Source organism: Anthonomus grandis, chromosome 1 (assembly GCF_022605725.1).
Source record: "Anthonomus grandis grandis chromosome 1, icAntGran1.3, whole genome shotgun sequence".
Taxonomy (NCBI): Eukaryota; Metazoa; Arthropoda; class Insecta; order Coleoptera; family Curculionidae; genus Anthonomus; species Anthonomus grandis.
The window spans coordinates 51,438,029-51,463,030 of NC_065546.1; the positions used below are offsets into that span (position 1 = coordinate 51,438,029).

The following is a 25,002-nucleotide window of genomic DNA, read 5'->3' on the forward strand; positions in this document are numbered from 1 at the left end:
AATACTGCGGCTTTAATTGCTGATCTAAGGCAATACCTCCTTTAGAATTATAGCTATTGTCTAAGGGCAATGAATATTTAAACTACAATTTCTAAGATCATAATCAGTGGAAGTAGTAGTAGTAGTACTGTTGCAAAAAAAATGCATTGGTCAAACAGTCATTTTAAGTTTTAATGTTTTCGTCATTGTTAATATAAAAAAATATTTATACTTTATTTTTATTACAAAAGAATACCAAATGAGGCTGCGTATAAGAGGTGAACAACAATTTTTTTAGTTCAAAAAATATTTAATACAAAAAACTCATTTAATTTTGATACAAAAACTCGTTAAAAGGTAATTTAACAAGCTCTTTCGCTGTTATCCTATAAAAAATAGAACCTAAATATTTAATTCTGTGTATCTACTCCAACTTATTATTTTGCAGATTATACTGATTTGCTACCTAACGTAGCTTCTGGAAGGTTATTAATATTTAAATCTTTGCAATGTTGAAATCCTTTTGCAGTCCTTTACAGACAGTTATTTTATAATTTTGATATGGTAGAAGAGTTTTTTCCGAATCCTGTTAAAACCATTTTGCTCTAAAAGATTATTTTAATTTCTTTAGTGATCTATATAAAAAAAACTCGTCAAGTAATTGATACTTTTGACTTATAAGTTTTACTACTTATGTAAGTCAGCATAAGGTAATACTGGAAAGTCAGTCAGCATTACAAACTCATTGACAGTTTATTATTTATATCATAAACCATTAATTATTACTACGAGCTTAAATAGCTTTTCATAAAATTAAAACTAAAATCACCGAAAACACGTAAATACTCTTTGGGTCAACATGTTTTATGGTCTATAAAATATTGACGACTATAGCCACATATATAACGAGACAAATCTCGTTTGTCTCGTTATCTGAGTCTAAATTGGTCAGATTTTCCAAAATTGGAATGTTCGCTAATACCCGGCTATCCCTATTTTCACATTGGTATTTTACAACATTGAAAAGAAACTGTTTCGTGTTAAATAAAAAAATTCATACGTAAATAAATGTAAGTTTCTACAGTATTTCTTCATAGTGGTATTGATAACTAAAATGAGACTTGTTACTTCAGACATATTATATAGGTTTCTTTAGTATTATGTCTCATGTCAAATATGTACGTACCTAATATTATTATTATTAAAAATATGGCCCTCCTTATTTAAGTGATACTTAACTATCTATAATTTGGATAAGTTTAAGTTTTTTAATTTAAATTTGAACAAATTTTTTGTAAGATCATTTGCCTTGACTTTCTAAATAAGCTTCAATGTCGGTACTCATCCCTTCTTCATCTTTTTCTTTAAATTATTCTTTTTAGATCTTTACATCAAGCAATTGAAAGAAAAAGTTATTTAACTTAATCACCAGTTTCACCAATATTGCCTTAGTAAAAAATTGGTTAGTAATAATATATGTATTTTTCATAATAGAATTTCTAAAAAAGTAATGATTTCATTATTCTCTTTTTAACTTATTTTTAGTTTTTTTAGTTGGAAATGTTTTTTTACAAGGCTTTACCTAAATTTCACATTATATCTTAGATTAATTACAATCTGACTTAAATTAAGGCAGTAAAATATTCTACTTTTTAATTCAAAAAGTACATTCGTAAAAGTTATCATGTTCTTCATTTACTAGAAACATTACAATATTTTTTGATATATATAAAATTTCAAAAATCAAAATATTCAAAACATACAATATTAAAGAATAGCATGTGTGTGTAATAGTATCATTCAGAAACAAATGTGATTAAATTTAATCTTTATAACTTCCCAGAGCTTATAAATTATAACATATTGCTTTTATCATAAAACAATTAAAAGCAGATAGCCTTTAGTAAATTCGGAGTATTTTATTGATAACGGTATATTTAATTAGGTCTTTATCGCATAATATACAAAAACATGCTTCAGCAAATTGTTTACATATGTGCAGTTAAGTTCACTATGCCATTTATCATTATTTTCATTCAACAAACTAATAAATCGTATATTACGCCTTAATTGTTAAACTAAACTCAAATTTACTACAAATTTAAATTGTGAACGAAGCTTTTAAAAGGGCACTTATCTTAAGTAATTTATTTTAAGTAAATAGGCAATAAATCTATATATTAGTAATAATTATATGATATTTTTAATGATAAAAGTGTTAAACCGTCATAACATTAAAGTAATATTTATCAATATGTAGTATAATGTTATTGAATGTGTTAAGAAGTAATTTTTTTAATGTTGTATTCTACAGCATCAGAAGATTTTAAAAATTCGCCAAATCAAAGCAGCCAGATTAATTATCAAAATGCACATATTTAACTAACATACAGTCCAGCTTTAAAGTCTGCGGATGAAAGGATAATTACCACCATCCGTTTGACCCTTTGAAGAGATGAACGTATTAAGAAAACCCTGTTAAGAGAATTACGTATTATGAATTTTAAGAAAAAAAATATAAAATTCTTTCATTTATTTTAACAATTTTCAAAACTCCTCAAACAAAGTTGATATTCCAAAAAACACATATATATCAATCATATATCTTTATTTGTGTTAAAAATTATAGATATGCCCAGTTAACATAATAATAATAATAGATGATACATTAAAGTATATATAAAAAAAATCAAAGCTGGGTTAAAAACCTTTAAAAAGAAAGTAAAATGACCAATTCAATAAAATTTTCGGTATCTAATATAATATTAGTACCATATGTACATATATTTTTATTAAGCTCACATAAAATTAAAGCATTTGAAGATGCACCTAAATCACCAGATTTTTTGGAAATAAAAAACTATAATAAGTATTTTTTAATGCTTGTGATTGATTCATATTCGTTAAGTGTAATTATACTAGCTCTATACTTAAAATACACATCGTTCAGTTTTTTTTTTTATAAATCTTCATCGTACCAGAATTTGTATATATCTTGCAAATCATTCAGAGGCAAGATCATCACATAGACGACAGGCTGCTGGAGATTTACTATCTTTCAAGTTTCTTATAAAATAATTTGCTTTGAGACCAATTTTTTTTATTTATTTCATCATGTTAATGTTTTTGAAGAGTAAAACAGGCCAAATAGCCAAGTACTCACACTAGAAACAGCATCATTATCAATGGTGTTTAATCTAAAATAAAGGTAAAATAATAGTGAAGCAATATGATGCTTCATCCAAACCGGCCTTACAAATATGATAGGTATTTTAGAAACACTTTTTTTTCAAAGGACAAGCCGTCAATTCAAAGCGGCCAATTTTGTTTAAAATCAGAATTTTCTGATCATAAGAATGAAATTGAACTGACTCTTAATTAACATTGCGGTCCATTACAAGACATGCGATATAGGATGATCTATTGTTAAATTAGAGGACAAAATATCATACAAAAAGATAAACGGAAAATTGACTAGTGATAGAAAATTTAACACAACTTTTATCAATTAAAAATAAATAGAAAAGAAATAAGAATAAAAGAAATTAATTAAATCGATGAAAGTAGGAATGTTTTTCTGAAATGCATCAGGACTGTTCGTTTGAAATACCTCAAAAACTTGTCACTATCCCTTTCCAGAAAAAACTAAATAACAGTATAATCAATGTTTTTCTATAAGAACGCTTAAAGCTTCGATAGTAACTCGACAATCAAATTATTTTTAAGAATCTCGATAAAAATTTATCTGCAAATAAGTTTAAATTATACGCAGCAAGGCAAACCCATGATGCCCTCGTTAAATTTATACCGAATGCGTATGTGGGTTTGAATACAAGATTCTTTGATCTCTCTAAAGATTTTGGTTATGCGAATGGCGGGTTACCATTGTGTTGCCTTAGTATACTTCTCTGAAGCTTCATGGTCCGGTAGAGCTATAAAAGTCATTTTTGCGTTAGGATAATTACCGACGACCTTAGAAACGTCGGAATTTAGTGTGTGCAGATTTGTATTTACTACTAACAAAGCTCGAAGAACATATATTAAATTGGAATCTAAATCATCATCTGACTATTTTGCAGTTAGGTTTGCAAAACTTGAGCTTAGATCTTAGTTGATTTTGCTTTGATTTTCACATTGTACAGATCGTGTTTTCGTTTGTTACTTATAGGAAACCGCATAGAGGCGAAATTATGCATCGTCGCGCGTGTACGAGTGCCTGCGACAGAGCACCTTCCCGGCCGGCCCTCGAGGACGGAATTAGTAAACATCTGACTTTCGTGGGAGTTGCGTCGTTTGGCGACAAAATGTCCCAAAATATTACGCGAAAATCCAGACATTTTTAAAATATTTATTCTAATGCGGGTTTTACAGACATGACAATGTGTAAAACCCGCATAGAATTGTAATCTTGAAATGTTTAATGGGCTGTGTTTTGCATAATGAAAATTAAAGCGTTATTTTAATAAAAAATAAAATATCAACTCTGATAAAAATATAATAAAAAATCAAAAATAAAACTCTAATAAACAAACTTAACAACAATCATTTTTTAAATAAAAGGCTCAAATGAACCGCCTTCTTTCGCTAAACAAAAAATTCTTTGTTCTTGACGTTTTGTGTGGCATGTTTTACAATCTTGAAGACAAAAAGATGTCTCAAAATGTGTAACCACATTTAAAACCGTTTTTGCACAAGGAATCGGTATTCTCAAATGTCGCTGAAAACAAATCTCTACATTGTACTGCCGAATTGCCTCCATAAAACCATTTAATTAGTTGAACTCTTTCCTTCCGGGTATAAAAATGCCACACAAAACGTCAAGAACCACCTGTTGAAGTGGTCAAGGATATAGAACGGCGGGAAGAAATGATTCGCAGTACCCTAGAACTTGATTCGACACGGTCCACTAGAAATGTTGGAGAGGAACTGGGAATGAGCAATAAAACTGTTGCTCGCATCTGGAAAAAATATGGGTACAAATGTTTCAAGTATTCAAAAACTCAGGAAATATTTCCTGAAGACCAGTGGCGAAGAATGGAATTTTGTGAAATCATGATGGAAAAGGCAAATGAAACCGAATAATTTTTTAAAAATATTTTGTTTTCTGATGAATCGTCTTTTCCATTACATGGCAAACACAATCCTTCCATTATTCGTTATTGGTCTCAGGAAAACGAGCACAGAAGTTTTCAGTTTCGTTCCCAGTATCCTCAGAAATTGAATGTTTGGGCAGGTATTTTGGGCGACAATGTTATAGGGCCATTTTTTATTGATACGTCACTAACGAAGAAGTTTTTGTTTAGCGAAAGAAGGCGGTTTATTTGAGCCTTTTATTTAAAAAATTAGGTGTTTACTAATCCCGTCCTCGGGCCGGCCGGGGCGGTGCTCTGTCGCAGGCACTCGTACACGCGCGACGTTGCAAGATTTTGCCTCTATGCGGTTTCCTATAAGTAACGAACGAAAACACGTTCTGTATATGGTTTATCCTTTTAGAGAAAAAATTTTGTTCAGTTGGGATGAGGCATTCCTATTTTTTTTTATCTTACGTATTAATGCTGTTTATGTGATACATAAATGTTTAAACATATTATGTGTTTTGTGTTTTTCCTCTCCTACTTCTGCTCTCACTAGAACTCATTATTCTATTTAAGCCAACAAATATATAACATAATCATATATCTTTTTATATAAGAGATATTACTAATTAAAGGAATTTAAAAAAAAAATAGAATGAATTGAAAAAAGTTCAATTATTTGAAATGTGAGTACCGATTAATTTATTGAGTTTCTTGTAGTTTTGAAAATGCTTTTACCCAAGAAATGTATCCTACGTACTAAAGCACATTCTATTGGATTCTATTCTATTTATCTCTTTTATATCTCTTCCAATTATAAGTACAGACTTAATTAAAATTGTTTTGTAAGAAACATTATACATAAAAATAAATATATACATAAAAAAATATCATCAAAGATTTTAAGCCTGTATGGCTCCATGCAAATAGGCCTGAAAAATCTAAACATCAGTCTGGTAGAGAAATATACAAGCGGATAATTAAATTTATTAAATATTAATAACTTCAAACAACTTTGTGGATATTAAAGTGTTTTGTGGAGGTGGAAATGCAATAAAGGCTAAAGAATATTTGTTGAATTTTAATGACAATAAAGCGCCTTTATAAAACTGCATAAAATTTAATTAAACAAATAGTTGAACTTGATGTCTCATTCGCTTACATTATTTTCCTTTCTCAGTAGAAATATTTTATGAAAACTATTCGCAGTTATAATTCTTGTAAAATATTTTAACCTTTCCAAATAATGTTTTTGTTATTTGATACAGTTTTATAACTTAATTTAGAAATATTTCAGTTTAACTTTTTAATATAAAAATATTTATAATATAAAATATACTGCAATAAAAAATTGCTCTTTTTTAAAAAAGGCTACATATTCTTGGTGAAGTACGGGGTGATTAGATTGTGCAAAAATCTGGTCACAAGGCGTACAAAAATGTCTTCCCCTTCTAACGAACAGTGACTATATGGCAACTAAGAGAGTGGATTGCAAGCATAAAAGAGAAGGGCAGCTCTAGAATCACCTATTAAAGCTGCTGTAGGATACTATCGTAAAGGTTCATTAATAAGGTACCATAAAATTCCATTTGGTAAGGCATACTCGCTGGGGAAGCACGTTACTGTCTTCCCGGCTAAAATCTTCGGTGTATTAATGTCATCCCTATTATGGTCGTTTTGGCTATTCGGGATCGATTGGATATCCTGTTTTTGGAAAAAGCTTCCATAAAAAAGCGAAATAAGATTTATTGTTATTACTCACTACACTTTCCTTTAGTAAAGACCTTTTTTGCCAAATACCTTTCCAATTATCCTGGAATGAATAAATCTTATCCGTAGAGAAGGTATTACGTACGTTCAAAGGATGAGATACAACTTTTATCTCGCTATATTCAATTTTTTGCCACACTTTTGAAAAATATATTTTAGCAACACGCTGTTTATTCTGGTTGCATTGTTTGTAGCTGCAACCTGTGAATAGAAATTGATTTATAAAACACTAATTCTTTTTCTGGCTTTTTTCTTTAAATTCTTCATAGTTGAGCTATGATTAGTCAGATATGATATCCTTTTATTGTTTTGTACATGCTGTCCACACTTCATTAAATTTATTTAATTTAATATTTTGTATATCTATAACTAATAATTTTTTTTAACTAATAATTTTTTCTCATATAAAATTATTGTATTCTTAATACTTATTAATAAGTATTAAAGATCACCCTTTATCGCGACAAATAATTTGCAATCAATTCGTTTCTAATTAACGTCGTTTTATATGAATATTAATGAGCTATTGATAAACCATTCTGCTTTGATTTACTCAAGTTACTAAATTGAGGCGCGGTGCACACAGCCTCATTGATAATTATTACCCAAGTTTCGCAAAGTTCCTTAACTTCCGAGCTAATTTGATTTTCTAGTTTGTCAAAGCAGTTTTTGTTTTTCAACGAGGAATATTTTAGGTTAGAAGCTGTTACTTAACAAAAACAATTTTTTTTATGTGAAATTTTCAGTTTATTGACAAAATGAATTTATAATTATTTTATTTAAATATTTAGTCTACCTATTAATATTTTTTGTGTCGTATGTAAAACCAGGTCTAACCAATAATCCGTAAATAGATACCCATACCATTAGATCTGTTTTTGCAATATTTAAACTTCTAACAACTCTAAGAGAAGTTATTCTTTAATCCTAGTATTATAATTATTTATAGATTTATGTGTCTTATGTAGTTTGATATTTCATATAGCATAAAGCCTCGAAGATAAACCAAATTAATTTTAGAATCACAAAGTAACGTCACTCCAATATACCATTTTGGTGTTGTCATTTAATTTCCATTTTGACTTATTAAAATGGTAATATTATATAAAACTAATTATACTTTTTTCATTGATTATAATAATGAAATAAATACAATGATCTAATTAACTTAAATTAGAGAAAAATCATAAAATAATACATAAACATGCAGTAAAAATATACAAAATAAAAAAATAATTAGTGTCATATTATTATATTATACTTCAATTTATTACAATATACGAAAATCATAAAAAAAATTTGTTACAGGATTAATTACGCTTTAGACGGGATCTGGAGAATCCTAACTTTTATTCATTTGGTTGAAATATTTAAAAATGACTTTGTTCTAAATTTTTCTTTCAAAACTTTGTATGTACGAGACTGCTGACTGAGACACCCGCCATAATTACAATTGCCTTCGACTCTTAATGGAATTCGCCAATATTTTTCATTGAACCACTATCAATATTATCACTATTTTAATTCTTTGTTATTGTTTACAATATGCCGTGCATGGAGAAGATTTCACGGCAATTGAATTGCTCAACTGGTTTACTAAAGCGGACGCCAGTGGCGCCGCGTGTCGAATTATTACGATTTGGCCCGTATTTGTATTTTCTACTAGGCACTCTATGGTTTGCTTATTAGTGATCTATGTATGGGTTTTGGTTGGGCCCATAGCGGCTAAACTCATAAAGTAACGAGCGAAGTTCCTCAATCTCCGGTCTTGCGCAGACGTCTTTTGGACTACTACTTAAGCAGTTCCGCGACGCATCTGGGGGTCTTTCCAGCTCCTGCGTCTGTCAAAGGTGAACCGTGCTGTCCGCTGTGACGGAGAGAGATTAATCGTGCCGTGAAATAAATCTAGTATCATCTCTCTCCGCCAGCACATTTTTATCTACATTAATACTAAAAACTAAAATTCATTAGTGTTTCTTCATTTTCAAGAAAAAATTTTTTGAAGCAGGATGGTTTTTAGTAGTTTGATGCTTCTCGAAACTTCGTTTGGAAAACTCACCAAATAAATTCTCGAAACTTTATTTGGTGTTCCGTGTTTCCATTGAGAAATCTCTCTTAGGGCTCCTTAAATATGAAGTTTTAAACCGCCAGCCATGACCCAGCAGTGGTGAGGATTTCGCCCTGAAGCCTAAGAGCAGATAATTTCACCGCCCTTAGCCCCGTCAACCCACATCATGCCTTAAGCATGTGGTGAAAAATAGCCCATCGCGGGCTCTCGCCCCCGAATGAAGAACACCATGGGACTTGACCCGTAAGCTTACTAGTCTTTTTCTTTTCCTATTTAATTGATCTTAACCATATTCTTTTGATTTCATTGTATGATTTAACATGAATTTACTATCTTATCACCTTCTCATTTTAATCTTTAAAACTTAAGTTTTTAAGTATAGTAACTATGTTTATCTTATAATTATGTAAATTAAAACACTTCAATGTTACGCCTTATTATGTAATGCTTCCGAAGTGATCACTGACGAATTCAGGTATCTTTGGGTATAAACCTATATATATATCTTTTAATTATTTTTGTTTACACGTTTTTAAGACCATCATGTATATACTTGTATTTACTTACCATGTAGATTTTGTTTGCCTTACAATTTTAATTGACTCATTTTACTTTTTACTTGAATTATGCGATCAGAAATGTTAGCACCACCCTTGGTAATCGTCTGTTCTGGATCATGTGAATTTCTCTGCAAAAGATCTAGTTTATTTTTTGATAAATATGGTCTACAATTACTTTTTGCTGAAGGATCAAATACACAGCTACCAAAATCCGTTTCTGTATCCTAAAAATAGTCAGTGCTTTACTGGATGATCCCAAAAATAGGAATCCATAGTTCAAAATTGACTTAAAGTTTTAGTCCCAAAATAAGTGTCCTGCAATACTCATTCTAGCTTAGCAATGGTTAAAGGAATTTAAAAGGTTCTGCTCATGGAAGACTTAGATTTCCTTCTTTGACATATAGTGAGTCAGTAATTTTACTCTTAATAAACTGTACCATAACGGTTTTATCAGTATGAAGTTTAAGTAAATTACCAGTGCATCAATTATGCATATTTCTCACTATACCCGAACAGGGGTGCCTGCGACAGACCCGCCATGGACGCAAACAATATAACTCATATGTCATCCGCATACTGACAGATTTTCAGTGAGCCCATTCATATACAGTATAAAGAGCATAGATCTCTGAGCAACACCGCCTTTAGCTTTAAAAAAAATAATTTCTTATATTTGTGTTCTCTGGTTGAAATAATAATCCATTAACGATAGGCATGCACACTTCCAGCCAAGTCTGCTGAGCCTATCAAATAACAGATCATGATTGAACATCAAGTGCTTTTGTTAGATTAAAATAAAGCACTAGCACTATGTGGTTTTTATCTTATAATTATATATATATGTATAGCCAGTTCCGTCGATAACAAGGAACCAATACAAACTGATTCCCTGATTGAATAGAAATCGACAATCATTTGCATCACTGGAGGCATCTTTTTGTAATTTGGAATAATCTTTCGTTTTTTAAGTTTATTAGGAAGATATACCTGTGGATAGTGATTTATTATTTATTAGTTATTACAAATAGATTCAGCTACATATTTGAGAATTTTTATAGGAACATCATCAAGACCATATGCAAATTTGGGAGGCAAATTCAAGAGGACTCTAAAGATTTCATGATAGTCTGTTGGGGTTAAGAATATTGTGAGTAAATTAATTTCTATTTATGTATTGCTGAAGTTTTCCTTTGTTGTTAAAGAATTTGAAAATTGTTTACTAAATATTTTTACAATTTTAGAAGCATTACTTATAATTTTATTTTCCAGTTTAATGTTGAAACTATTTGAGATATGTTTTTGTTACAAACTTTATTAAAGATACTTCATGTTTTTTTAATTTAGTTTTTGAAATTGGTATCTTATTTTAGTCTTAGGATGTGTAATAATGCACCAGATATTTCCTATACATTTTCCTTTTTTCCTTGTATTGTAAATATACATGTGTACTCTTTGTATCAGGCATAAAGATCTTTGATATAGGTTGGTTTTTGAAATTTACTTAGTTTCCTAATGCAGATTTAAGCATTATGCAGCTTATAGTTATAAATTGGAAATGCTCTATCAAACCAATAGAGAAATTTCATTCGCGTAAATTTCTCAGGATTCGTCTTCAAACTAATTGTTGAAACTTGTGATTGCTATGAAAAATCATTTGTTCCTAAAACGTAGCTTGATTGATAACTCTCTTGATTTTCAGTTCCTGTCCAAAATGATCAAATACATGCACTCGAGTACCCGATTTGAACGGTGCTTATGACACTTATATGATTAGTTTTTTGATAGTTTAAGATACTTATTTAGCTAAGTACGCGTGATACAGTAACATGTTGAAAAAATCATAGACTGAATCTTTTTAACATGAGAATAGGATATTTGACCTGAACCGAGCTTTATGTATTCCCTATGCTTTCCTAATTTTGTATGTTTATTAGTTATAGTAGTATTATCAGGAAAGATCGAATACTGATAGAAGTTCACTTGATAATCAGGATCATATTTTAAATAAAACTAAAAGCGAAAAACTTTACGTTCAAAATATTTTTTCTTGGTACAGTAAAATGATTAAAAAAATCACAAATCTGTTAGATATCCTGAATGCGCTAATTTTGAGGTAATTCTTTCAAAGTAATTAGTTGGTCATTTCAAACTCACCACGCGCATAATTTTAGTTATTTATTTAAGTAGTGGTTATTGCTAGTATCATCAATAAACAGAGTATACAGTAACGAGTGTAATTACTTGGCAAATCGTTATTGTATAAGGTGTCCATAAATATTGGTAAATAATTTAACAGCAGAATATTCCTTTAATATATCATGATATCAGTTACTTTAATTAAATTATTTGTTATGAATAATTTATTATTTCGGGTATTCTAAGGAATGAAATTTAACCAAAAAGCAGTCATAAAGGTATTGTATTATGTACAGTATGTATTATATAGAATTTTTTTCTTATATACCTTAAACTTTTATTATTGGACCTTTGTTATTCACTAAAAATAATTATATATTCTAAATGAAAAGCTATTATTTATGATTTCTATTTGTACTTCAACTGCCAATATCATTTAAAGATTTCTTTTTCAATTCACATAAGTTTACTTAAAATTCTTAAGCATAACAGAATTTACAAAAAAAAACGAATTTACTAAAAACCTCAACCAGATCGCTTATTATATGACCTTACAGACATGAATTTTCTCTTATTTATTATTTATGTAACTAGTTTGCATACTAATTACCTATTTAATCCAGGTAAACAACCTTCTATTTATTATGCATTTTCATAGAAATATGCATACACCAACATATATTTTTACTCTATAAAGTGTACCTCAAAGTTTGTTATTGAAAGTGCATGTAATTTACAAAACTTTTTTTAATTACATTCCATTCAAACTTGTCTAAATTCATTGAATCTGATGAGTACGAAAAGTTATTTCCTAACGAGCTGGCAAATTAATAAAAGTTAAGGTTGTCGGATAGGATAAAATAGAAGGAAACCAATAATTTAGTTGCAAATTACGTTTTTCACCACTTTGTTTAGGCATGATGAAATTTTGTTGAAAGTTTTAATTACCTTTAGATAAATAGGTCAACTAGTAACAAAATTGTACACGTCTACATAATTTTTCACCTTACAATCCTCGATTTTTTACTAAAAGGACTTTAATTCTAGAAGGCTATCTATATCTCTTGTATATTTCAAATAAAAGAGTTTACCCACCTTATGAAAATTCTGTATTTAATATGCAAGAAGTGTTTTGCTAATAAAGCTAACATCTTTAGGAAAATAAAATAAGATAATTAGTAACGTACGTTACAAGTGACACACTCATTTCTGGTTTTGATTTAAATAAACATTGTCACTGCAAACAAAATCAAATTTTAGTATTTATAGGAGAACACTCCAAAATTTCTTAGGTTTATATATTAAATTAATTACATTAAAACCAAATAAGGAATAAAATCCAATTATGTTATGCGTGTTATTCTTCTTGTGGTTACTAACAATTTTAGATGTAGGCGATTAACATGGCTATTTGTTTTTTGTTGATAGCTAAATGGAATAAGCTAGTTGAAGTTGTCTACCAGAACCATTTTTTTATATTCAGCATATAAGCCAGTATATTTTTTTCTCCTTGGTCCTCTTTTAATATAAACTTTAACTTGGAGAATAAAGTGAACTAAGTAATATACTAGCAATTTATTATCTACGCTTTATTTAAGGCTTTATTATTTTTTGAAAAATGCTTTTAATATTCGTCATCCTTTTTACACTCTAATTTTTTGAAATCCAAAAACTTTTTTTCTAACAGAGTATTTCTGATGTCTCAACATTTCTATTTATAAAGAATTAGACTTATGAAAACTCGACCAAATTCTGTCAATGTAATAACATAAAGGCAAATGTAATATCATATTGCGAATCGAGTCGACGCGCTTTAAAATATTTTTTTATTTTCCATTTTGTCTAGGACAACATAGTCTGAAAAGTTACATGTAATTTTTAAGTAGACCATGACGAAATATCAAATTAAAAGTTGCTGTCATGGCTCACTTAACGTCGGGTTTTCTTGAACATTTATGTAATGACAGCAGGTATTAATTTTTTTTTTAATATTTTTTATACATAAATAAAATTGCAATATATAGCTTAGTCAAGATTTTGTGTATAAGCAAACTACCAGAAAAAATAGTTTTAATACTATACCAAATACAGGTAACTTTATTCCTATTTTGAATATGGCAATTAAATGGAAAATTCATAAATTGATTACGTACTTCTAGGTAAGTCCTTTAAAGTTCCACAAATACTGTAGTTAATAGCTTATTGTGTCCCAAGTCGTATTGTTTGTATGAGATAAGTTATTTTGGTTAGCTGTAATAGTCTCTTTACTAATTTTGTTTAATTTACAGTTCTCTAATGAGTTTTGCTTCTTTAGGAATTAGCGCCAAGATAGTTAACAAAGATATGAGGAATTAGACGGAGAGCTGGCTACGTAGGTCGATTGGTCACTGGGTAAACGTGAAATTTTGTTATTTACAGGCTCAGTTGTTACTGACATAGTAAGGGGCAGACCGTCAGAACTCGCCCTGGACAGAATAAGCGAGGGTAGGGGGTTAAACATGTAATTTTTTATGAAAATTTTTTGATTAGGTATAAAGCTGACAATTTGCACTAGTATAGGATACGATATTAGAAAATAGGAAAAAAATTGTCAGAAGTCTACGCGGAAGATAAAGGGTCGTCAGAAGTCGGTAATGTTGCAAACATTTTCGCAACAATTTTGTCACTTGGTACACTTCTGACATTATGCATACTTATTTTATAATTCAAATTGAAATTACTTGCAAGTCGTCAGAAGTCCAGGTGGAAGAATAACGGAGATATTATTAATAATATGAGCGTCGGCCCTCCACTCCCACCTTTATAATATCTCGTATTTTAATTTTTTTGTCATCAGCTTTACTTCTGACAATTTTAGAATATAATTTACAATGTTTGACCATTTATTGCTCAACTTTCAGAAGTAAATTCGGAAGACATTGCTAATTATTAATAAATTAATAATTCAAAAATTGAAAAAAAAATATTAAATTTATTTAATTAGAGATTTTAAATATTTATTAAATATTCATATTATTATTACCGCATACTTATACTAATGAATCGCAAATATTAATACTAATTAATCTATATTCCTGCAAATACTAATATTGATCGAAATTAAAATTAGTTTGATTCACATTCCTCCATATCGTCAACAAATTCAAAGTCATCATCGCTGATATATGTGGTTCCGTCATCGTCAGCTGAAAGTACAAATCAGTAGTTTAGTTGAATTTATAAATTGTCAAAAGTAAATTCAAAATTACCTTCCGACTATTCACTGTCAGTGAGAATATATTTGACTGATGGTGGCAATTGTGGTCCTTCAAACCAAATGAACTCACAATTGGTAATTTTTAATTAATACAGTAAGATGGTTATGTGTTACAAAGATTTTTTATCAGCTTTTATGGAACAAAACTATATAACTATAACAGACATTGGTAAAATTGTCCCAACTGATGATGCACATTTCCTTCGAATAACAAATATGTATTTGGGTATTGGGGTTCTTCAGAATATAAATTCTTTAGAGGAACCTGATAAAATTGATTTTCTTCAATGCTGTCGTAATTTTTTTAGTTACTGTCTGTCTAGAAATAAAAAAACGGTATAATTTCGAAAATCCTGTGCTAAGTAAGTTGCCCATCTTAACTTTAAATAGTTTCAAATAGGGCAATGAGACCACACTTTTACCGCTGATGAAATCTTTACTTCAAATTTGTGAACTTCAAAACACACATCAACTACAAAAAATTGATGACCAGTGGAGAAAATTACAAATTTACGAAGATCTACCAGAATCCACGGAAGTTGATGAGTTTTTTTATAAACTAAGTCGGGTAAAAGACTTTTGTGGAGAATTCATATTCCCCGATTTGTCCAAGTTTGCACTAAATGTGCTGTCACTACCGCATTCAAGTGCCAGTTGTGAAAGGCAATTTTCAAAGATGAATTTAATAAAAACTAAGGCAAGATATAGAATAATAACGGATACGTTAAATGGTCATATGTTATCTTCCCAGAAAGTTCATCTAGAATAAAACTATTTTAGATTTAATCCTAGTGAAAAAGTGTTGAGAAGTATGACGTCAGCCACACTTTATCAGAATAAAGCTGCGACAAAAGAGAAAGAAACTAACGCAGAATCTGAAGACGATGACATAATTTTTGATGAATGTTATAATGACCAAATTTTAATTCAAATTTTGTAATATTTAGGAAATAAATACATTTAAGAATATTTTCAAAATTTTTTTCGCCTTAAATTTTCGACTTCAAAGTAATATTAATTAAACTTTCGAAGGTATAAATATCGACGTTCAGTATGATAATGTACGATAATTTTAAACAGGCTTTGCGATTATTCTTTTTATATCTAGCAACATCTAGCAACACTGATTGGAATGAAAGGCTATGGTTCTTGGGTCTATATAAGAAGTGTAGATAAGAGTGCCAGTGTCAAGGTTTCTTTAATTTGTGGGAAATAAAAGGTGGCATCTCTTAAAATATCAACGATACCACGTCTGGAGTTACGGGGTACTCTAGTATCATTACAATTAGTAGAAAGAATTAAGTTAAAAGAGTTATTTCTCTTAAGTTTAATCGTGTGTTTCTCTGGTGTGATTCCACCGTGGCACTTAATTGGATTGCAACATCTTCGCATCTATTGTAAACTTTCGTTTCAAACCGGGTTGCACAAATCCGAGCGAAAACTAATTTCAATGATTGATTTTATGTGAAGTCTGAGCAGAATCCTGCTGACATCTTGACACGTGGGTGTGAACCTGGAAAGCTAATGAATTTGGGTCTTTGGTGAAAAGTTCCTCCGAAGTTATATTTTTCTCCAAATTCTTGGTATATTATGTAAATTCGTTATAAGATATTTCAGAAATTAAACGATCCAAGGAAATTTGTAGTTTTAAAAATATTGTAGTTGATTTTTTAACGACTCGTAAATTGTATAGTCGTAGTTTTAGTATTTGTTAAAATAACAAAGTCAAAATGCGAAAGATTGTGACAAAGTAAAACACATTTCCTTGATAGGCAAAGGCCGTTACAATGTTTAATTGGTTTGATACAAAAAAAGTGCTTTTCATGTTAAACTAAACAGTTTGAATGCCAATACACCTTTAAGCTTAATCACCGTAATTGATATAAGTCCTTTTTTGGAGTCCTGCAGCATCTTAAGGGTGGGGAGAAGATTGCAATGTTCTAATTTGAGATTTTATGAAAAGCAACTAATATTTCTACCAGCAACGCATAAATTTACTTTGTACTGTTTTTGTATGAACATAAAAGACTTATACGCTGGTCAGCAGCTTTTATTAAGCTCTTTACGTAAAAAAACATTGGCCCATTGTAGGTAGAAACTTGGTTCGTAAATACAAATTTTATAAAGTAGTTTAGAATTTGTGCTACTGAAAGCCAAACTAATCAGATTATGGGTGTGTTGCCTGAATTACGTGTTCATCCTTCTTTGCCCTTCCAAAATATAGATGTGGACTATGCAGGTCCATTAATATTTGGAAATAAAAGTGGTAGAGGCTTTTCTTTAATAAAATCTTATAAATCTTTGTTTATATGTTTTAATACTAAGACCATACACCTAAAATTGATAAATGATGTTACATTAACCGCTCTTTTTTATATCTTAAACGTTTTGAATCCCTAAGGAGCATTCCAAGTAATGTTATGTAAGTGATAATGGCACTTCATATGGCATATCATGGGGCTTCTTCAAAATTAAAACATCTTGGAAAATTTTCAATGGATCAAGCCTCTGAGTTAAAAGAACTTTTTAAAGAGAAAATATAAATTGGAAATTTATAGTCGCGTGTCCTAGGAAGATAATTATTAATATTTGAAAGTGTATGCACCCTTCTATGCAATTCGAGGCAGTTTTAAATTCCAAGCCTTTGGTTCCTGATTCTAAGAATTTCGATGTCTTAGCCCCCAGCCATTTTCTAATTGGTAAATGCATCCTTACTTTGATTTGAAAAAAAACCGTCTTAATAAGTGGCAGCAAATCCAAAAAATGTTTTAACATTTTTGGCGGAGGTGGTCTAAGGAGCATCTGGCTGAGCTGCAGAACCAAATGTAAAAAAAAATCAAAATATTGTTTATTCGAGAAGATAATTTGCCATTATTGCTTTGGAAACTTAGGCAAGTAGTGAAGATGATCCAAGAATCTCATGGAAGATGCTGAGTAGCAGAGGTTAAAACTGGTGTCATTAAGCGTCATACCTGATAATGATTTTGGAAACACTTAGGGAAACTTTGAGTAAGGTTGTAAGATATTCTTCCAAGGTGAGGGGTATGTTGAGAAAAAAAACTGAGGAAAAAAAACGGAGCTGTAGGCGGCGGCGCCACGAATAGTCGAGTGACAGTCAGTAGTCGCAATCAGTTTTTCCCTGATCTATTGGTTTTGTTGACCAATCCACATCTTTGTATAATACAGTCCATTTTTATTGGTTATTAGAATTTATATATAGTAAAGGATATGTTATATCTTATTAGCAGTTTAATTTGACTTTACTTGATACCAAAATTAACGTGATCAGAAATATCCTGAACAAAATAATATACAATAACACTACTTTTATAACATTCTTTCACAAAAAATTAATAAGCAGCAACAAAGTACTACTAGCTCCTACAGATAACATCTGAAAAGAATGAATACATTATCTTACAGATTGGAGGAAAAATTACCGTTAATGATTCCTCTATCAATATTACTTTGTATTCATATCTTACAAATACCAATAAAATCTTGGTTAATCTAATTTTAGGAAAATGCATAAATCTGACGTTATCACTTAAAGAATACTTACTCCTTAAAGGGCTCAATTTAATCAATCTGAACTTGACGTGGCTTTAATAAAAAGCAGTTTTTATGTATCAACATTAGATTAAGAAAGTTTTTTGCTTACAATTTTTAATTGTTAAAGTTGGCAGCTATAAAATCATCTACGTTTTTTTCGAACTCAAAACATCTTCGCCCCAACCTATAAAAGGCAATTGACGTGTTCCGGATAGCCATTTATAAAAAATAAATCGAAGTAAGTTTTTCTTTTCGTTTCGATTCCCCGTTGAACTATCGCTGCGGACTCGAGATAAATAAATCCGTCGCATTCCGAAACAGAGCGGACATCAATACCGGTTTCTTTTCGTAACACTTTTTTCTTGATACTAGATGCGACTGGGAGTCGACGAAGGTCCCAAGATAACAAAAAACTTATACTTATAAAATTAGAGGGCTGCTTTGAAAATGATTGAGCTTTGGCAATTTCTTTGAAATAAAAGTTTTTTTTTCAAATGGATAGGGTGGTTCTAGTCATAAAAAATGAAAACGCTATCGGCTATCTAATCATATATAACAATAATTTTCAAATTCAAATGCCTTCAAGAAATTTATTTGAAAATAGTGATATTTATCTAATATGGATCAAACTAGAAAGCAAAAACTAGGTTGCCTACAATGAAGTGAAGCCAGTAATCATCCAAGCAATTACCCCACTAAGAAAATAACCTAGCATGATCAGATTGGTTAACTCATCACAATTTTAACTCATTTTCTGAGTCTCAGGTTTTGAGATAATTATTTTTTAATGAGATGTAAGAAAGAAGTCAACCAAGAATTCTTAATTGTGTAATTAGAAAATATTTTTGTTATCTAAGATAAACAACAAATCATACATTTACCTGATTAACAACAACACTTGAGAAAAAGTCTAAAACTGAGAAGTTAGACTCTCTACAAAATGACTTTCGTAGATTGTTAAAGCGTTTCCCTATTGCCATTGGGTCAACGTGCTTGAAACCGGGAGCATTACTTAAACTAATCCCGCAATATATTATTTAGGTCGTTCTCATGCCTTTTCATCCATCCCTATAGGCTTCTAATGTTCTTCTGCTTTTGTACATTCGCGGAAAATGTTCTTCTTCATCCCTTTGACTCTCTCTGAATTTTTGTAAAGATATGTAATAAGATGTAATGAAAAACCAAAATAACGGTATGTCTCGTTAAAAATTCGGGAATTCCAGGACGATCACAACTGTGAGATCTGGTAGTTAAAACTGAACCCCACAATTGTGAACATAATGATAATTGTGAGTATCAGGAGCCAACAGGGAAAGTCATGGCACGATTGGGCACAGCAGCAGTTCTTATAGTTTTAATGAACTATGTAATAAAACTAGTGAAATATTCTCAATACTTACTTTATAAACCAAAAACAGAAAAAAATACCATTCTAGGAATGTAATTATTTTTTATAAAAGGAAAAAAATAGTTTCTTAATTTATGCAAACATAAATATACGTTGAACTTCATTTAATTCTTAACGACTTAAACATCCACAAAACCTGCATCGTCGTTTGGAGTGCTCAAATCCATCAAATTATTTGTCTTCAAATGATAATGTTGCAGCGTTCTTTCTCTTTTTCCCATCAGTTTCTATTCATCAGGTTCTATGATTTTCCTCTCTTCAGCTTCATCTTGTTTACGTTTTTTTCATTCCTGATTCCAAGTATTCTTCCAGTTGTAACCTGAAATCCAAAAGTCCCAATGGTTCTTGTTTCCCTCCAGCTATAGTCAAACAAACAGACGTCAAATCAAACAAACGTAAAATTACCTTCAAAGGCCACTTTTTTGTCTATAATATTCTATTTTGGTCGCAAATATCGACTTCTCCCATGCTTTAGTTGTAAACCTTTACTACTTTTCGACCTTTTAGTTCTATCCTTTCTTTTTTGGATAAAAATAAAATGTCCATCTCTGTACAGTTTCTTCTGGATGTGATCCTTACGCTGTGGAACACATAAGAACAGATTTAGTGTCTTTCGATTTAGTTGCAGGAACTTTGTTATTATTGCCAACAAATTCTTCAGATTCTTCGCGTGTCATCTTTTTATCACTTTTAAAGCAATAGTCTTGCAGGCAGTTTGACATAATAGTACCAGTACTATAAATATATATTTCGGCTAATTTGTGTAATAGCCGAACAGTAGGTAGTAAAATTTCTGTCAAAAAATATAGAGCTTCCTTGAAGTAATGTTTCGACCAACCGTAAAACAACTAAAGGGCCTAGACGTAAATCTCTGTGGGTTGACAACTTATGTCAACCTTTGATAGGTTTCGAAATCAAGAACTGTTCCAGTAAGTTTTTCAGTCAGAGTTTTTCAGTCCCACTGTCACAGCTTATTTTTAACGTATTCTCCAACAGGACAGCGACCAAGGAAAGGGATCAGCTGCTCGTCAATTGAAAAAGCTTTATTTATTCTTGGTATCTGACGGTATCGATCCCTAGTTAAGTCAATCGTAAGTTGCACCGCACCTTTCACAATTTGTTAGCTTTTCTTTCTTCTTCTGAAATAGTCAAGAACATGGAAGTTAACTCGAAGCAAATAAAATTTATCTCTGGGCATAGCTTCAGATACAAGTGGCAACAGAAACTCCATGATAGCATGCATTCCAAAAATCGCTTTAATATCTTCTGAAGAAACACGTAAAACTTTACCAGTCTTTTGAAAGTAGTATCGCGCTGAAAATTCTGCTCCCGATTGCAAAAAGTCGGCATTCAAATATCTTTCGAAATACTTCAATGGAGTTAAAAATTTGATTGAAAGAATCCTTTATGCCAACAAATTTTTTGAAAATAGGATAATGGTGGAAAAATGATCCTCTTCATCTGAACCTTCACTTTCGGACTTCGATATATTCTAGATCAGTTTTACTGTCCTGAACATCCTTGTCCAACGACCAGTCGTCTTCATGAATTTCTACATCTGAGTTTAGCTCATCAAGTAGGTCGTAAATTAAATCTGGATTGGCTTCCAATAGCTTTCTGTCAAAGACGTGCCTCTGAAAAAATTAATCCTAATCTCAAAATTAATAAGTATTTTTTTTGCAAAAATACCTAACCCCTTTACATCATTATAATCTAAAACAAAATTTTTGCTAAAAACCTGCTTACTAACTCTTTGTTCCCATGTCGACGAGAATCACAATATCTACAGTACACGTTTCAGCTACTGCGATTATAAACTGGCGGCAATTTAGGCATTAATGCATTGAAATATATCCTCACAATTGTGCGATGCCGTCGTAAATAGCTTTAAGCTATATTTTCACTTTTATTTTGCTTATAATTAAGAATGTCATAATTGTGACTTGCTGGAGGCAAAGGGTTATCATGATTTTTGATATTATTGTCTAGTTTTATCATTACCACTTCTTTAATGCTAAGTAAAATCTAAATTAAATCTATACGATTTAGTTCTATTTTAAGCATATGAGGAAAGCATGTCCCTTTTACATCCGCTATATTTAGACTACGTGCTTTAAATCCGGTCTCTAGAGCAGGAACCCTTCGTAACCAGATAGCAGGTGTCCAAAGAGTTAATACAGGTCCGTGTTTACTTCTCATCCAGTTCTAAAGGTAAGGGTTGGAGTGTTCTTTTTTTCCATTACCTCGCAAGAAATTCTTGCCACTGGTTCCAAAGGCTACAGTATTGTCAAAGGTCGGATATTTGCAACAACAGGACCGATACTGATGTTCTCTGGCTTTCTTCTGTACACTGAAAAGTATATTCTTGTTCATCTTTTTCTTTATGAAACATTGCCAAATTATTGAACTAATATGTATGTTACCGTGAAAAGAACCCATCCTATTCTCTCTTGAAATTCTCTGCTATAGCCCAACCCAACCCAACCCAACCCATACTCCCATTTTAATCCAGGAAGCTACCTGGATTATTGATACTTTCTGTGGGGAGCAAGGCTCACGTTTAAATTAACGATACTCGACACTTATAGTAGCGTAGGACGTGTTTTTTAATATTTCCTGGTCTTTGCCAGTTATCATTCTTTAAAATAGTTTCCATGTATATTATATTTGTAGTGCTTTTTTTAGATCTCATATTTCAGCAAGTATTCTGAATCATGCGGCTGAGTTACGTTGACTACTGAGACAATTCTAATGAGTAGGTTTCGTTTCATTGGCTTCGTACACAATTTCATGAACCCTCTGGTGTGCGTGGCTAGTTGATTTCCTCTATCTGAATCCATATTGGTTTCATATAGAAGAAATATTATTCTGAAATTCCCGCCATTATATTTAAAGGTCAGGTAAGCTTAAGTGCCTTATCCCTTACATATTTTTTCTATAAGTATAAGTTTTGCGGTTTTCCAGTCATTGTTAGTCTGTTAGCTGGACTCTTGGAGTGGTGCTTGCGCGAAGATATTTGTAGGCATTTATCTTAAATCGCTGCAGGTTGTATGCGTCGGGAAATATGTGAGGTGGAAGCCCGTTCCACAAAGAAGATGTTCTCCAGATGAATGAGTCCCGATACAGCGACGTCCTTGGGGTAGGCAGGTGGACTCGATGTTGATGAGCCACAACTGCTATGCCGCCACGATGCCTAAATGCCGCTTCAGACATGCGAGCAATACTCGAGGGAAGGGCGTATTTGAGCCTTATAAAGAGTCAGCAGCTGTTCTGGTGTATACAGTTTTTTCGTTTTGAAAAGCACTCCGAGTTTTTTGGAAGCTATCAACAGTATCGCAGTTTTATAAATTAGCAGAGTATAGTTACAGATGATTTCAATTTATCCTACCGAGAGCGTAATTTTAATTGTACATAAAATAATTTAAATTTTCTTAACTTAAATATATATAAATAATTTCCTGCAGCTCAGTAACATTAAAGATATAATGGGTTTTACAAATATTCAGAGTACTAGGACTGATGAAGGAAAATATTCATCATTATTATTATCAGAAATGATGTTTTTCTTACTTGCTCCTGTCAATTTTAATACATAATTAAATATGCATAGAAAAAAGATATTTGTATATAAATATATTGGTATTTTGTCTATGACTATACTAATGGTCACTATTTTATTTTACCTAATTTCCAAAGGCTGGAAAAACATGAATATTCACATATTTAATGTTTATTAATTGTGCCTTTCCAAGAACGTGTAATCACGATTTTGATTATAAAATATCTAGTCTATGTTATAAAAGAGCGCTTAAAAAATATATTAAATTTGATTCAACAAATCTATTCATAATTTAATTTAAAAAAAAGCGAGCGTGTACTGGCTAGTGGATGTACAAAAATACTATAAGCATCTTGATTTCAAAGAATTTTATTATATGATTTTAAATAGCAATTGGTTCCTATAATCCATTTTCTTATTTCGTTTCTATAACGATTTTTTTTAAATAAATTGTTTACAATGATCTCAAGTACAAATATAACTTTAAATGTTAAGTATTGTAGATTATCATTATCTTTAACGTAGTATAAAGAAGATATTTATTTGTTCTTTAAGTGTTTGATAAAGCTTTAATGTCAAAACGTCATTATTTACATAAAAACAGACTTCTATGTTTTATATTCTGCTAACCTTTAAAAGTTAGCGAGTAAATTTTAAAAATAAGCTTAACTGTAGCATTAGCATAATAAAAAGTTTTTTTTTAAATAACAATCGAGCTTAAGATTATACTGACACTTATTGTACAACACGCGATATTCTACAACAATGATTAATTATCATTTAAAATGAGCGTAATAATTCAACAACTTATCGGCGTCTCTTTTATTTTGTTTGAATTGTATGCCTCATAGAATATCAATGAGAAACGGATATTTTTCATTGACCTACATGCTGTTATTCTGTTTATGAATATCAAAGAATTTATTAAATATACAATGAAATCATATAAACGAGATGTTGCTGACGGATTAATTTCAAAAATTAATATAACAATTTTGCGGTTATTTGGATCAAGAAGGCTATTTACGGGCCCTAGGTCTGCAGTAGGGATTTTGGAACATTTTTCACTAGATTTACTCATCTATCATTAAATCTCTTCTTCCATACAGAGCTTTGGCGGCCCTGCACGAAAAAAACAAAAATTCGAGCACAACGGGACAAATTTGAATCCAACACCTTGCTTGAGTAATCATCATATAATGTATAAAAACGGCCCAACTACAGCTTTTGACATTGTTAGTTCTTATTCACTTGGTGATAGAATTCGAGGCCATGAGAACTGCCTACAGACTACATATCCTTAATGATCTATGGCTCGGTAAAACATGCAATGCTAAAATGGTCGCCAAAAAAGTGAAAAAGTAATGTCTTCTGAGGTTGATGAAGAATGAATATATGATATGTCCGACAGTCGACTCTCGTAAGTTTCAAACACATACTGAAGTGTATAAAGGTTCTAGTGGGACTGATGAGAAACCAAACCCTCTTGCCAGAGTGAGAACTAACCTTTAATCTACACACCAACCCTAGAGTGCCGTTAGTGTTGAAAGAAAGAAGAAACTGCAAATGACTTAGTCGGGCTCCAGCACTCACGTACGCTTGATTCAAATATCAACATAAGATTTTTCAAAAAAAAGCG

At 30.9% G+C, this 25,002-nt stretch overlaps 1 protein-coding gene across 4 annotated transcripts in view; it reads right to left on the reverse strand.

The window, feature by feature from the left end:
• Positions 1-25,002, reverse strand: part of LOC126739140 (furin-like protease 2) — a 969,288-nt gene that overhangs the window by 909,478 nt on the left and 34,808 nt on the right. The gene's annotated exons all lie outside the window — the stretch shown is intronic.